Consider the following 13,489-nt stretch of genomic DNA (forward strand, 5'->3'; position numbering starts at 1 on the left):
CCGCCACACTGGGGAGCACATCCGGGTGATTATAAAAGGGGCCGCCTCCCTCAATTCGATGGCTGGAGTCGGGAGTGTAGCAGGACAGAGCTCGGAGGAGAGGAGTGGAGTGGAGGCGGACCTGAAGAGAGGCAGAGTGAGAAAGGCCTGGATTTTGGGGGAGTTTTGGGGGGTTGCGTGTGCACCTTGGAAATAATAATTATAAATAAATGTGTGTTGGGTGAATTGAAACCATGTCTACCTGTCTGTGTCCGGGCTGCTTTCCACAACAGTTTTGTTTAATAAAACAAACATTTTGAAAAGTCTTAATTCCATCCATCCATTTTCCAACCCGCTGAATCCGAACACAGGGTCACGGGGGTCTGCTGGAGCCAATCCCAGCCAACACAGGGCACAAGGCAGGAACCAATCCCTGGCAGGGTGCCAACCCACCACAGGAAAAGTCTTAATTGTTTTTTTTTAAATCTGGAGTATGATGTGTATACATTAAACTTTTAGTAATGTGACATTAGCTACTAAATAAAATGAGGTGCAGTAACTTAATATTGCATCTAAAATAATACAAGGCCAGATATACTGTACTAACACTCACTATTAACATATTGACACTCCACACTTGTCAGGTGTGGAAATCAACACTGTAAGAGTCTTTTGTTTTTTTAACACCAGCAGAGTGTTTCTGGAATTTAGTTGTTTAAAACACTGCTAGTGTTAAAAAATTAACTCTTATGGTGTTGATTTCCATACCTGACAAGTGTGAAAAATATAACACTACACAAAGTGTAACTTGAACCCGATTTGGTGTGGACCTATATAAACTCCGAAGAAGAGTTAAAATTAACACTGTAGGTGTGAAATTAACACTTTGGATTTTGCTGTGTAGGTGTGATTAATAATAAAGAATGATTAATCATAATAGAACTCTTGATAATTTTCTCTTATTCAAACTATGTATTTTGTATTGAAAAAACTTGTAATTTATAATTTGTAATGAAATTTGTAATAAATGTGTTGAAAATTAAAATTTGACAATGCATTCTTTTTACGTATGATCCTCTGTGTTTTAAAATATTGAATGACCAATAATATAAGATCCAGTTATAATGGACTTTTGAAGCCATTTTATAACTGGACCAATTTTGATACTATATATAACAAAATTGATACAATTATGTCAGCACGCAGAATAACTTTGTAACATAAGTTCGGCTAGGGTTGCCAGACATCTCTTATATACATACAGGCAGGCCCGGTCTTAGGTATTATGGGGCCCTAGGCGAAAGGGGGGTCCAGGGGCCCCCTGGAAGCTCTGTGAAATGCGTGAAAATTAGACCAAGGAGTCGATCCGGGGCCACCCGGACGCCGGGGCCCTAGGCGGTCGCCTACTTCGCCTATGCCTAAGGCCGGGCCTGATACAGGATATGTCCCATATTTGATAATTTTGTCCCCTGTCCTATACTGACCTTTCAGTGACAATCAAATGTCCCGTATTTAGTTCACTTTCAAATTTTGTAATAAAAATATATTTTTACTACCTTCTTACGGTACTTAGCTGTAACTTTATAAGTAATTATACTTTCTTTTCTCTGATTGTCTTGATGAAAATAACCCAAATGTAACAAGGAAACTAACGTTTGCTGCCTCTTTACAGTTTGTTCAGTTGCTATGGTTGGCTGAGGATGGCGACACTCTTACTGTTTTGCTCTCCAGCCGCGCTGCTGTGCAGTTCTGGATCAGCATTGCGACATACAGGGTCAACAAAGTGGGTTGTTATTACTTGCCACGGCCCTCTTTTTTTCTAACTGCCAGTATTAAATAACAATAATATTTATCTGTTGTCTGTATTAAATACATATTTTCAAATGATTTCTCTTTTACAAAATTTTTTTTAGCTTGTATTAAATAATTTTCAAATGATTTTACTTTTGTTTTCCTCATAACCCATTAAAATCCTTGCTTTATGTTTTTAATTTACGTCTGTACTTTTATATAATTTATTGGTCTGGGTGTGTAGATATGGAGGAATATTTCAGACAAAATTAAATAAATAAATCTCAGTACTACGCATGTTTGAGGCTTCGGAGCCCCATCATGATCTCAGTACAGTAATCCCTCCTCCATCGCGGGGGTTGCGTTCCAGAGCCACCAGCGAAATAAGAAAATCCGCAAAGTAGAAACCATATGTTTATATGGTTATTTTTATATTGTCATGCTTGGGTCACAGATTTGTGCAGAAACACAGGAGGTTGTAGAGAGACAGGAACGTTATTCAAACACTGCAAACAAACATTTGTCTCTTTTTCAAAAGTTTAAACTGTGCTCCATGACAAGACAGAGATGACAGTTCTGTCTCACAATTAAAAGAATGCAAACATATCTTCCTCTTCAAAGGAAACAGAGAGGAAAGCAAACAAATCAATAGGGCTGTTTGTTTTTTAGTATGCGAAGCACCGCCGGTACAAAGCTGTTGAAGGCGGCAGCTCACACCCCCTCCGTCAGGAGCAGAGAGAAAGAGAGAGAGAGAGAGAAAAAAACAAAGTCAAAAATCAATACGTGCCCTTTGAGCTTTTAAGTATGCAAAGCACCGTGCAGCATACTTAAAAGCTGCACACAGAAGGTAGCAACGTGAAGATAATCTTTCAGCATTTTTAGACGAGCGTCCGTATTGTCTAGGTGTGCGAACAGCCCCCCTGCTCACACCCCCTACGTCAGGATCACAGATAGTCAGCGCAAGAGAGAGAGAAAGAAAAGTAAGTTGGGTAGCTTCTCAGCCATCTGCCAATAGCGTCCCTTGTATGAAATCAACTGGGCAAACGAACTGAGGAAGCATGTACCAGAAATTAAAAGACCCATTGTCCTCAGAAATCCGTGAACCAGCAAAAAATCCGCGATATATATTTAAATATGCTTACATATAAAATCCGCGATAGAGTGAAGCCGCGAAAGGCGAAGCGCGATATAGCGAGGGATTACTGTACTACGCATGTCTGAGGCTTCGGAGCCTCTGTCAACGCAGTGCGCATGTCCGAGGCTTCGAATCTGCTCGAGGCTTGGAAGCCTCTGTTAACCCAATGCGCAAGTTCAAGGCATCGAAGCCCCGTCATGCTCCAATCTCAGTACTACGCATGTCTGCTCAGTGCTTCTAACCAAGCTTGACGATTCCAGTGTGCATGTCTGCTTAGTGCTTCAAATCATTATTCATCGAGCTCCCGTTTGAAGTACATATGGCATCAACAGAGTTCAAAAACTCAACAGAATTCCCATTGAAATGAATGTTTGTGGATGATCCATACATGTTAAATGATTGTGCCCGATACTTTGTGGCAAAAAATAAAATTATAAATTATACATCATACAAATGCCGACTTGTAGAATGCATAATGCTGCAAAGAAGAGCTTTAGTAATACAGGTGACGACACATCTCTCACTATAATACTCTCATAAATATCCATTCTTCGCCTCATTCAACGTTTTCATGCAACACTGAACGAATGTCATATAGTATACATCTATATATAATTGTTTTTGTCTTCATTACATACATACATAAAAAACATGCATTATATACATCCACCCTGCTAAAAATAGTAGTGGTTGAGCGGTAGCGTTACCGCTCCATAATAAGGCTTGCGTGGGTTCGGGTCCCACGTCCACGAATTGTGACCCAAACGAGTCTGTTTTTCTTTTTTTTTTTTCCCATTTAACAGCAAATTCCACCGTGGACCGAGAGCGAGCAAGGCGAGAACACTAGTAAAGATCTATCAAATGGAAATGGGCATCTTGTTTTATGTCTATAAGAAAAAAAAATATTTTAGTGACGATTTCAACTGTTATTGTAGTTGTTAATGGCGGGTTTAGCGGTTTAAATTTTTAAATATTAAATTAATAAGGTGGAATGTGTTCTTACTTTGAGTGTTGGGGTGGGGGGGGGGGGGGGGGGGGGGGGAGCTACACGGTAAATGTGTTAATAACTGGGATTGCGCCTCTATAACTGGAAGATTGCTTAGGAATGATACAGACTGGACAACTATATGTTTTAGGAAATGTTTTATTATTCCACTGTGCTGTGAATAAGACAACTTTTTACTGATCGCCTGTCCGGACCTTGAAGATGTGTTCACGAGGGAGGGATGCTGCTGTTAAAAGCAAATGCTTTTTCGGCAGCAGGTCCAGATGTGTTTATCCCGCTGCTTTTTGTTGTTGCCTCAGCACTCAAGAGGCTCTTTAATGCCGACCTTGATCCATTCACTGCTCACCTCGGAGTATCTCGTGTGTGTCTGTGTGCCGGTGACTGATCTGCGCCGTGTCTCTCAGCCTCTCTGATGTGCTCCGGATTGACACCTTTGAATGTTTGGTGCAGCAGAGCAAATTTAACCTGATCTACCACAGTGGCTTTGTTATCACCTTATTCAATGGAGGGGTTCATGGACATCAAATGGCAATGAATAGAAGATGAATTAATGTAAATACGTGAGCTGCCTTACGCCATTAGTCATCGCATTTTGATGGCGATTCTAAGTGGGGATGATTCCCGAACAGATCTGTTATGCGATCCTTCCATAGTATCTCTCAAAATTATTTAGTTCAAATTGGTTATAAAGATTTCACTCAAGATTATTTTTTAATTATTATTAATTATGATGAGTCTTTAATTTGGATCGAACTCGGGCTGGCACTATGCTCAAAATTTGAAAAGCAACCACCTTAGTTAATTGAGCCACTGACGGCGTCTTTTCTCGTAGCGAACTCGTTACTTTTGAGCTCCAAAAAATATTGTAAAGTATTAATAAATGAAATATTTCAATACTTGATCGAATAATAACATCTGTGATTTAAGGATTTCACCTTTTCTTTCTCAAATGTGCTTACCTATATCATGGCAAAGTATAGGGATAAACCTTTATTTTCTGTCTACTCCGTTTTAATTAAGTCAGACCAAAAAAAACATTTAAGGCTATTAAATGTGATCTCAAGAAAAGATCAGGGTTAATTATAATACTAATAACAGGAGCGATTATAATGATACAGTGCAAAAGTAAATACTAATTGAAAGAGCCGGGAATCCATGAGGTGAGGTGTCTTATTTTGTTTAACTCTTGCTATCGTAAAGTGCATTCTGCCTGTCGGCGTTAGTTATATTTATATTTTTTAGACATCAGACACTAGAAGCTGCTGACGATCCCTTCTCTTCGTTGTCAGTCTGTAGCTGCGAAAAAATAAAAGCAATAAGAGTTTTAACAGACGTCATTGAAGTGGATCATAAGTTTGTGTAACGTTAATGAAAATGGCCAGGAGGAGTCACTAGAGAGGTGAGTGTCAAATGCTTCGAAGCTTCGATACGATTTCCAACACAATTGCTTCAAACGTGTTGATGCTTCGTGAGGCTTCACTCCGCCCATCACTAGAAATGCTTGCGGTCAATCGCTTTTTGTGTTGCTATTTATCTCCATCTGTAAGTCGACTTCTTACTGGAAAAGATGGCAACTTCTGAATTTTATAACGTCTTGAAAGAAGATTTGTCACCTGAAAAATTTAACTCCAGTCAAATAAAGAGGGAGCAAAATAAAATGAGACATGTGTCTGTGAACTTTATAATGGATGCATACAACTTTTTGTAAATACATCGTATTGATGGAAAAGACAGTAAGGATTTTCATTTTTAGTTGCAATACGACCTTCGTAATCTCATGGTTTAAATATAAAAGTAACAGCATTTTCTGTATTAGTGTTCATGGATTAATGTATGTATGTAATTTATTTCGCAACACCCTATTAGCATTTGATGGTGTGTTTCTTTTAACATTTGTTCACATTTTTGTATCTTAAAGAGTGAACAGCAATAATTAAGCAAAACAATGCAATTGAGGTGTTGAATTAGGAGTAGAATTAGGAGAGCACTTCTGACACTCAACCGGTGTAAAGTGTGCCCTCTAAGACCATCAGTATTGTTTTGTTATGTTGATGTCAGATTACATCAATACAAGAGTATATCCATAATAAAGTTAACAAATATATAATGATGAAGGCTAAATTACACACAAGAGTAGCAACAGCTAAGTTATTACAAGAAAACAATATGCAGATAATAGCATTACAAATTGTTAATGAAGCAGTTCAAAATCTTACACGTTTTAATTATTTTAGTGTATTTTCCATTTTTTAAAGCTATTTCTAGTATATTAATGTCCGTACAGAAAGATGTAATAGAGGGCCTAGCGTTCTGAACTTTACACTTGCGTATCGGAAATTTACGAAGCAAGGAAACCACAGTTACTGCATTTTCTATCAATTAGTCTTCAAAATTGTAAACAGAAGAAGAACAACACTTAAACAGTGAGAGATTGTTTTGTCATTCAAGACAGTAACAGAAATAAATCTTTATAAAACATTTTAGAATAGGAGCAAAAGTAAAAGAAATGTGAGAGGGGAATTGTCTTCATTTGTCCAAAAACTACATTTCAGGGATATGTTAATGTCATACTTATGAATTAATTTGTTAGTTGGGTACTATTTATTCATAATTTTGAAATGGATTTCTTTAACCTTAATTGGTAGAAAAAAATTCAATGGGACAAAACAGGCAATTTTCAAATTTATATCCAAAGCTATTAGAGAAGTGTGGTGTGCGTCTAATGTGGCACAGTGACAGGCTGGGCACCTGCTGTTGTCATTTGTCATTAGCTTATCATTTAAGCTGTTGGTTTAGGAGGAGTACACACACATACAGTTAACTGAAAATAATGGAGAAGACTTGGTCCTTAGAAATAACTTCTGTCTTATTGCTGCAGTTAGAAATACAATGCCCCTTTATTGTATTTTTTTTTCTTGACTCTACAGGATGCCAGATAGATAGATAGATAGATAGATAGATAGATAGATAGATAGATAGATAGATAGATAGATAGATAGATAGATAGATAGATAGATAGATAGATAGATAGATAGATAGATAGATACTTTATTAATCCCAAGGGGAAATTCCCAATCCCAATGGTAATCGGCCATCCATGTGGCTGAACAGATGCCAGTGTACCTGAATTCTGAGACACAACTGGATGTCCTTTTTTTCTGCTTTGAAGATCCCCAATTCAAGATGATGTGCAGTCCATGTCAGATTTGCTATTTCTAGAGGTAAGACTACTGAGGCTTTCAATTTCAGAAGTAATTTGTACACAATTGCTGCAAAGCCTCCCCATATTTATTACTTGATCTATAATATTTTGCTTCCTTGAATACTGTACTGCATGTTTGATCACTCTGTCCAATAACTAACACAGCTTTTTAATTTTAGACGGGACAGCCTCAGAGTGTGAAACCTCACAAACACAGAGACTGAGGAGCATCAGTACCAGAAGTCACTAAACAGGGATGTTGTTTTCTTTTGCACAATAACATTTATTTACTTAAGTTACTGTGCTTTGTTGTTGGATTTTGAAAGAGCGGAGACTTAATTTTAACTTAAAACAAAACTAAGGCAGGAGAGAAAAACGAAGATGTTTTCATGTAAATAATGACACCTGAGCACATCACATTAGAAGTTCAGATATACAGAGATTGTAACACAATGTCTGTTGTATGTATAATGTAAAACAAAAAAAAATGATGTTACATATACAGTAATGACAAGTTGGGGTTCTTTCAAAAATCCAGCAAAAAAACCCCACAGTAATTCAAAAAAATATTATTAGTTGGACTTTACTCTAAGCAAACCTTTATCTATTGTGGTGGTTAACTTTGGTAATAATTGATCTGCAGGTGTACCAAGAAAGGAGGCAGAACAAGAAGTAAGGGTACACTTTATTAATGTTTGAACTCTGTGAGTGAACATCGTGTATCTACTGTGTTTGTGTTTTTAGCAGTTACAGTGAAGTGGAAGAGTCCAGCCATGTTATGGGGTAGCAATTAAAGAAGAAGGAAAGAGAGATATGTGCCATGTTGATGTAGTGGCTGGCCCTTCCGCCCGGACCTTCTAAAGTCCTCCATCTCAATCTCTGGTCTAGATCTGCTGTGCCTTTGCCAAGTGATCACGAGGTACTGGCCTACTTTGTTTTTTTTTTTTCCTCTGAAAACTGTCTCAGTCTCAGTACACTGGCTGCCTGTCTCACATAGAATTGATTTTCAAGGTTCTATTAAATAATTAGAAGGCTTTGAGTATTTTAGACCCTGCCTGTATTTTGGAGTGTATGCTCCCAACATTTCTTTTTCTCAAACATTGCTTTGCTTTTTATTCCAAGATCAACCATAAAAACTGGCAGCTTTCTGTACTCATGCAACAAAATCTGGAATGCTTTGCCAATAGAGAAGTGCCAGGCTACAAATATCGAGCATTTCAAAAAACTTCAACAAGCCCACTTTCTAATTTGGCTTTTTCTTAATTAAATGCATTACTTGCAATAGATTAGAAATGGTACAGTGTACAGTTTGTAAGATCAGCACTGGGCAGTAACTTTTGCTGTTTTTCTTGTTTTCATTTTCCAGTTTATTGCAGGAGTGCCCCCCTGCGTCTCCACCGTCTGTTACATCAACTCAAACTGCCTGTGATGCCAGAGAGAAGAAAGGTTCACAAGACGTTCTGCAATGGAATTGTGATTGGACTGAGCTAGCCACAATTCTGTATACTGGGATGTGCAAAGGGGGCTGTGCAGGCTTTGGCTTGGGACCCCCATGGGTTAATTATCCCTAGTATCCTTGAAAGCTGCAAGTTTGTCTTTGTTCCCGGTCATTTGACCATGCAGTGCATTTATTACAAAGGACAAGGACCTCTCCATTTGCTTCTCATTTACTTTTATAAGGCCTTCAGTTTTCTTTGTAACTGTATATTTTTGTGGAGCAATTTGAGCAACACTTGTAAGCAAAGGTGATATAGAAATATTATTAGTGAACAAATGTTAAGGGACAGATCAGGAAAAATGTCAGTTTAAATAGAACACATTTTTATGGAATATTGCTGGATAAGAACTCTGACTCTGAGTAGTATCTTGTTCATAAAGCTAAAATTGTATTTTTCTTTTTTTGACAAATTTAATGATTCACTAGCTGTGTTCAAAACCATGGCTAACATTTTTTTTTAAATGCTAAGGTACAAATCTGTAAAAATGTTTGTGTTCCCTTTCCCTAATAGTTTTTAACACCTCCCCATTGTTGGCCTTTTTCATTGCATTTGTGTTCTAGTTAAATGTATTTATCATTTAAATGTCTTTATGAGGGCGGCACGGTGGCGCAGTGGGTAGTGCTGCTGCCTCGCAGTTGGGAGACCTGGGGACCTGGGTTCGCTTCCCGGGTCCTCCCTGCATGGAGTTTGCATGTTCTCCCCGTGTCTGCGTGGGTTTCCTCCGGGCGCTCCGGTTTCCTCTCACAGTGCAAAGACATGCTGGTTAGGTGAATTGGCGATTCTAAATTGGCCCTAGTGTGTGCTTGGTGTGTGGGTGTGTTTGTGTGTGTCCTGCGGTGGGTTGGCACCCTGCCCGGGATTGGTTCCTGCCTTGTGCCCTGTGTTGGCTGGGATTAGCTCCAGCAGACCCCTGTGACCCTGTGTTCGGATTCAGCGGGTTGGAAAATGGATGGATGTCTTTATGATTACTGAATTTTCTACTCATAATATATATACAGTATATATACATATAAATATCGGTGTGTGTATAATTTTTTTGTGAGAAACATTGTTCACAGATCTTTCACTTTTGTTATTTTTAAAAATACCATTTATTTCTTCAATAAAAAAATGTATGAATAAGTGTGTTGTATTTCCTTTTTTTAAAAAGTTATAAAAATGAAGTAGCTCTGTATCAATATGGGTGAATAAAACCATTCACATGAGATGAGGAGTCTGCACACAAACAATATTGGTGTGTTATGTTGATTAAACTTATAAGAAAGAATACCACTGCTAATTTAGTGGAGAATACTTTATTTTACAGCTGTTAAATTCGGTTCAATTTTATTGTCTTAATAGATAAGTTGGTTTCTCAGCGGGTTTTACAGAGACACCTTGAAATAACATTAAAAACACATCACTAAGAACAAACATATTACAAATATGAACTATAGCAGCAAGCACTTACTATAAAAAATAGATCAAATAGATTGATTCAGCTCATTCACTTAATTTAAGTCTGTGGATGTAAAGTTGAACTTTTTTGTAAGATTAATAGCCATTGGAATAAATGAGGATTTGAACCGGTGGCTTTATGCTCTTCATTTCTTCAGCATCTGACCTGATTGCACAACTGAGAATGAATTAAAGAATTTTAAAAAGTGGACAGTAACCGCACTAAGGACAGGGACAGTCAGCACAATGACATGCAACACAGTGTTACAGTCATCCCTCACCTATCGCGGGGGTTACGTTCCAGAGCCCCCCGCGATAGGTGAAAATCCTCGAAGTAGCGACCTATATTTATTTTATTATTTATACAAATTTTAAGGCTTTATAAACCCTTCCCACACTCTTATAAACATTTCTCACTCTCTTGTTAACCTTTCCCACACTCTTATAAACACTTCCTGTGCTCTTAAACACTTTCTACATTCTTAAACACTGCAGACCAACACTGCACACTGCACGCAGCGATCAGACGTCGATGTGTCTGCACTCGCTTTGTGAAGGGAGGCAGCTGAACTCACGCTGAGCAGAAATGGACTTTGTGCTGCTTCTGCCAAAATGCCTGCTTGTCGCTCTGCGCGTTCGGAAGGAGGAGGAGGAGGACTGGGGGGGGGGGGGGGTGTGTGAGGGCTGAACGCACATTCGCTCAAACCCCCCTCCCCGGAGGCGCAGTACGCTCCTGCCACTTCGCATTGTCAAGGGGGTGGGGAGCTGAATGAACGCTAAGGAGAAGTGGACTTTGTGCTGCTTGTCGCTCTGCGTGTACAGCACCTATTTTCCTGTCTCACTGTCTTGTCTTGCGTGAAGTTAAAATGTTTTATAATAGTGAGACGTTATTCATATCCTTAGCCCGACATCCACATATCATATGTGTTAACAAAGTGTGTTTTTTAAGTTTATATGTGTTTAAAGCATGTGGGATGGGTATTTTAAGGCTTAAACTATAAAAATGTTTATTTATATGGTCTTTCTATATCGCGGATTTTCTCCTGTTGCTGATGGGTCTGGAACATAGCTTCCGCGATGGGCGGGCAATCACTAAAAACCCGCAAAGTCGTGAATCCGCGAAAAGTGAACCGCAAAGTAGCGAAGGATTACTGTAATTCTTTTCTTTTTTTGAAAAAGGACCATATATTTCTATAAAACTGGTTGGCTACATTAGGTTTTGTAAACCTGATGCCTTAAGACAAATGACAATTTTATTAATAATAATTGATATCTAAAGATATTTTAAACAAACACAATTTGTTTATACAGGGAAATTGCAACAATAGATCAAAACGGAAAGGAAACTTTATATGATTTATTACGTGAGTGGGAAAATAAAAACACTACATACTTATATAATATATATACATATACATATATATACACACACATACAAACACAGTACCTGCCAAATAATACAAAGAATACACAACGTGTTTCACCATTGGTGGGGCTCATCAGGTGTGCAGACCTAAAAAACACTACATACTTTAATATATATACCTGACAAATAATACAAAGAGTACACAGCATGTGTTTCGCTCTAATTGGAGCTCATCAGGTGTGCACACATATGCTTCCCCTTATGGCGATCGATCCTTGGACGTCAACATTACGCCACAAAGGCTGCTTCGTTTATTTTGCTGGATCAATATTTTCATTATGGTCAACTAACATGGAACTAAAATGAATATGCTGTAATGTCAAGTTATGTTGCAGGCACAGTTCAGATCGGGCCGTGCCATAAAATTGATTTTTTTTTTTTTTTTTTTCATTAAGCGCATGTGGTGTGTGCCATTACCTGGTCCCCATCATAGACATATATAGGTAGACACCGTATTCACTGTGTTGCCCTGTCAACATGATACGTCAGCACGTCTGCCATTTTGCGAGTGGCAAAAGTGCCATTTAAACTAATATAGATAGACGTGAAAACTGGGTTTTCTGATGAAAAAACTATAACATTTAAAACAGTATCATTTACATACAACAGATTTTTGCAAATCGTTTAAATGCAATTATTTATATCCATTTATACACTAATGATGGCAATTATTGAGATGAAAACTTGACCAATGTCTGAAAGTCAAAATAGTAAGACTGCAACTGGCAGTCTGGTTTTTCTTTTAACAGTGAAATGATACACTCAATGACAAAAATAAACAATTTTATTGTATACAAATTGGCTTAATTTCTGAAAACATTTCACTCATTCCTCTCTCAATCTGTCTCTCTCTCTCTCACACACACACACAATGTGGTTACTTAAATATATACAGGATAGGATCTAAAATCCTTGAAACAGAACTGTCTTACATAGCTTTTTCCGTGTGTTGCCACTCTGTAAATTGAGAATATTCAGTTTGGCAATATGGTGCAGCCTTAGCTTGTGGAAGACAGACACAACTAAAGACTTGAGCATAAAATGATGGTTGTCAATTTCAAACAGTGTTTCCTTAATGTACTCCTTGAAAGAAAACACATCATCTGAACAAATCTAACCCCACACAAATTGATTGATTAAAGATACACTGACAGCTTGCCCTAATGTTGACTGTCAAATAACACGCTCAGCTACTTTGACCACCTTGACTGAAACCTCAGAAGGAATCATCAAACCTCCTTTGTTTTTTAATGTGAGCGAGTGGTAGCTTTGATCATATGATGCCGGTACGGCATCTGTTACCAAACTAGCATGGCACACATCACAGGACAGCTTTCTCAAAATCTGTCAAACGACAAACCCTGAGATGTAAACAAGGACAATTTCCCTTTGGAGATGAGTTGGAAACCTGAACACAGAGGGAAGAGCTCCATCTTTGATTTTCACAATCTGACCTGTCCAGTCAAAATCCTCCTGTCTAAAGTGCTCACTGCAGAGCCTGGATGCGTCATTGGCACTGAAACCTTCCCGTCTAAGGGCTACCTCCCACTGCTTCCTGAGATGGATTTCTTTGGGAAACCTTCAAAGTTTGAGAAATGTTAACAGCTATCAACAATCTACATAGTTAGTGACTAAATATGTTTAGCCAAAACGTTGTTTGGAGGCTCACTTGAGCACATGAATGCATAGCTTTGCTAGCTTAGTCTGGCATAGCTAAAGTTAAGATTACAAAACGGGATTTTCTATTGGTCAAATATAACCAAAATAATTGTTCGGCCTTACTTATGAAATGTAATCTGAATCTGGTTTGGAGCGTACAGCGGTTTGTACAATCCCAAGCAGCACCTTTATCCACTACTTCACTCCACAGCTGTGCCACTCGCAATATGGCGGCGACGTTGACGTACGATGCTGCTGGTCATGCGGCTGCTATGTAATTCTATATCTATGGTCGCCGTTGCCGGCCTGGTCAGCGCGCGCGTGCGTATTGAAAGGCTACGTCATCGCACACTTT

General features: G+C 38.4%; 2 protein-coding genes across 4 annotated transcripts in view; both read left to right on the forward strand.

Annotated features, from left to right (window-relative positions):
- Nucleotides 1-13,489, forward strand: part of LOC114668454 (zinc finger protein 883-like) — a 492,666-nt gene that overhangs the window by 67,493 nt on the left and 411,684 nt on the right. The window lies entirely within an intron of this gene.
- Nucleotides 1-13,489, forward strand: part of LOC114668248 (zinc finger protein 345-like) — a 394,673-nt gene that overhangs the window by 67,451 nt on the left and 313,733 nt on the right. The window lies entirely within an intron of this gene.

Source organism: Erpetoichthys calabaricus, chromosome 1 (genome assembly GCF_900747795.2).
Source record: "Erpetoichthys calabaricus chromosome 1, fErpCal1.3, whole genome shotgun sequence".
In the NCBI taxonomy this organism is placed as follows: Eukaryota; Metazoa; Chordata; class Cladistia; order Polypteriformes; family Polypteridae; genus Erpetoichthys; species Erpetoichthys calabaricus.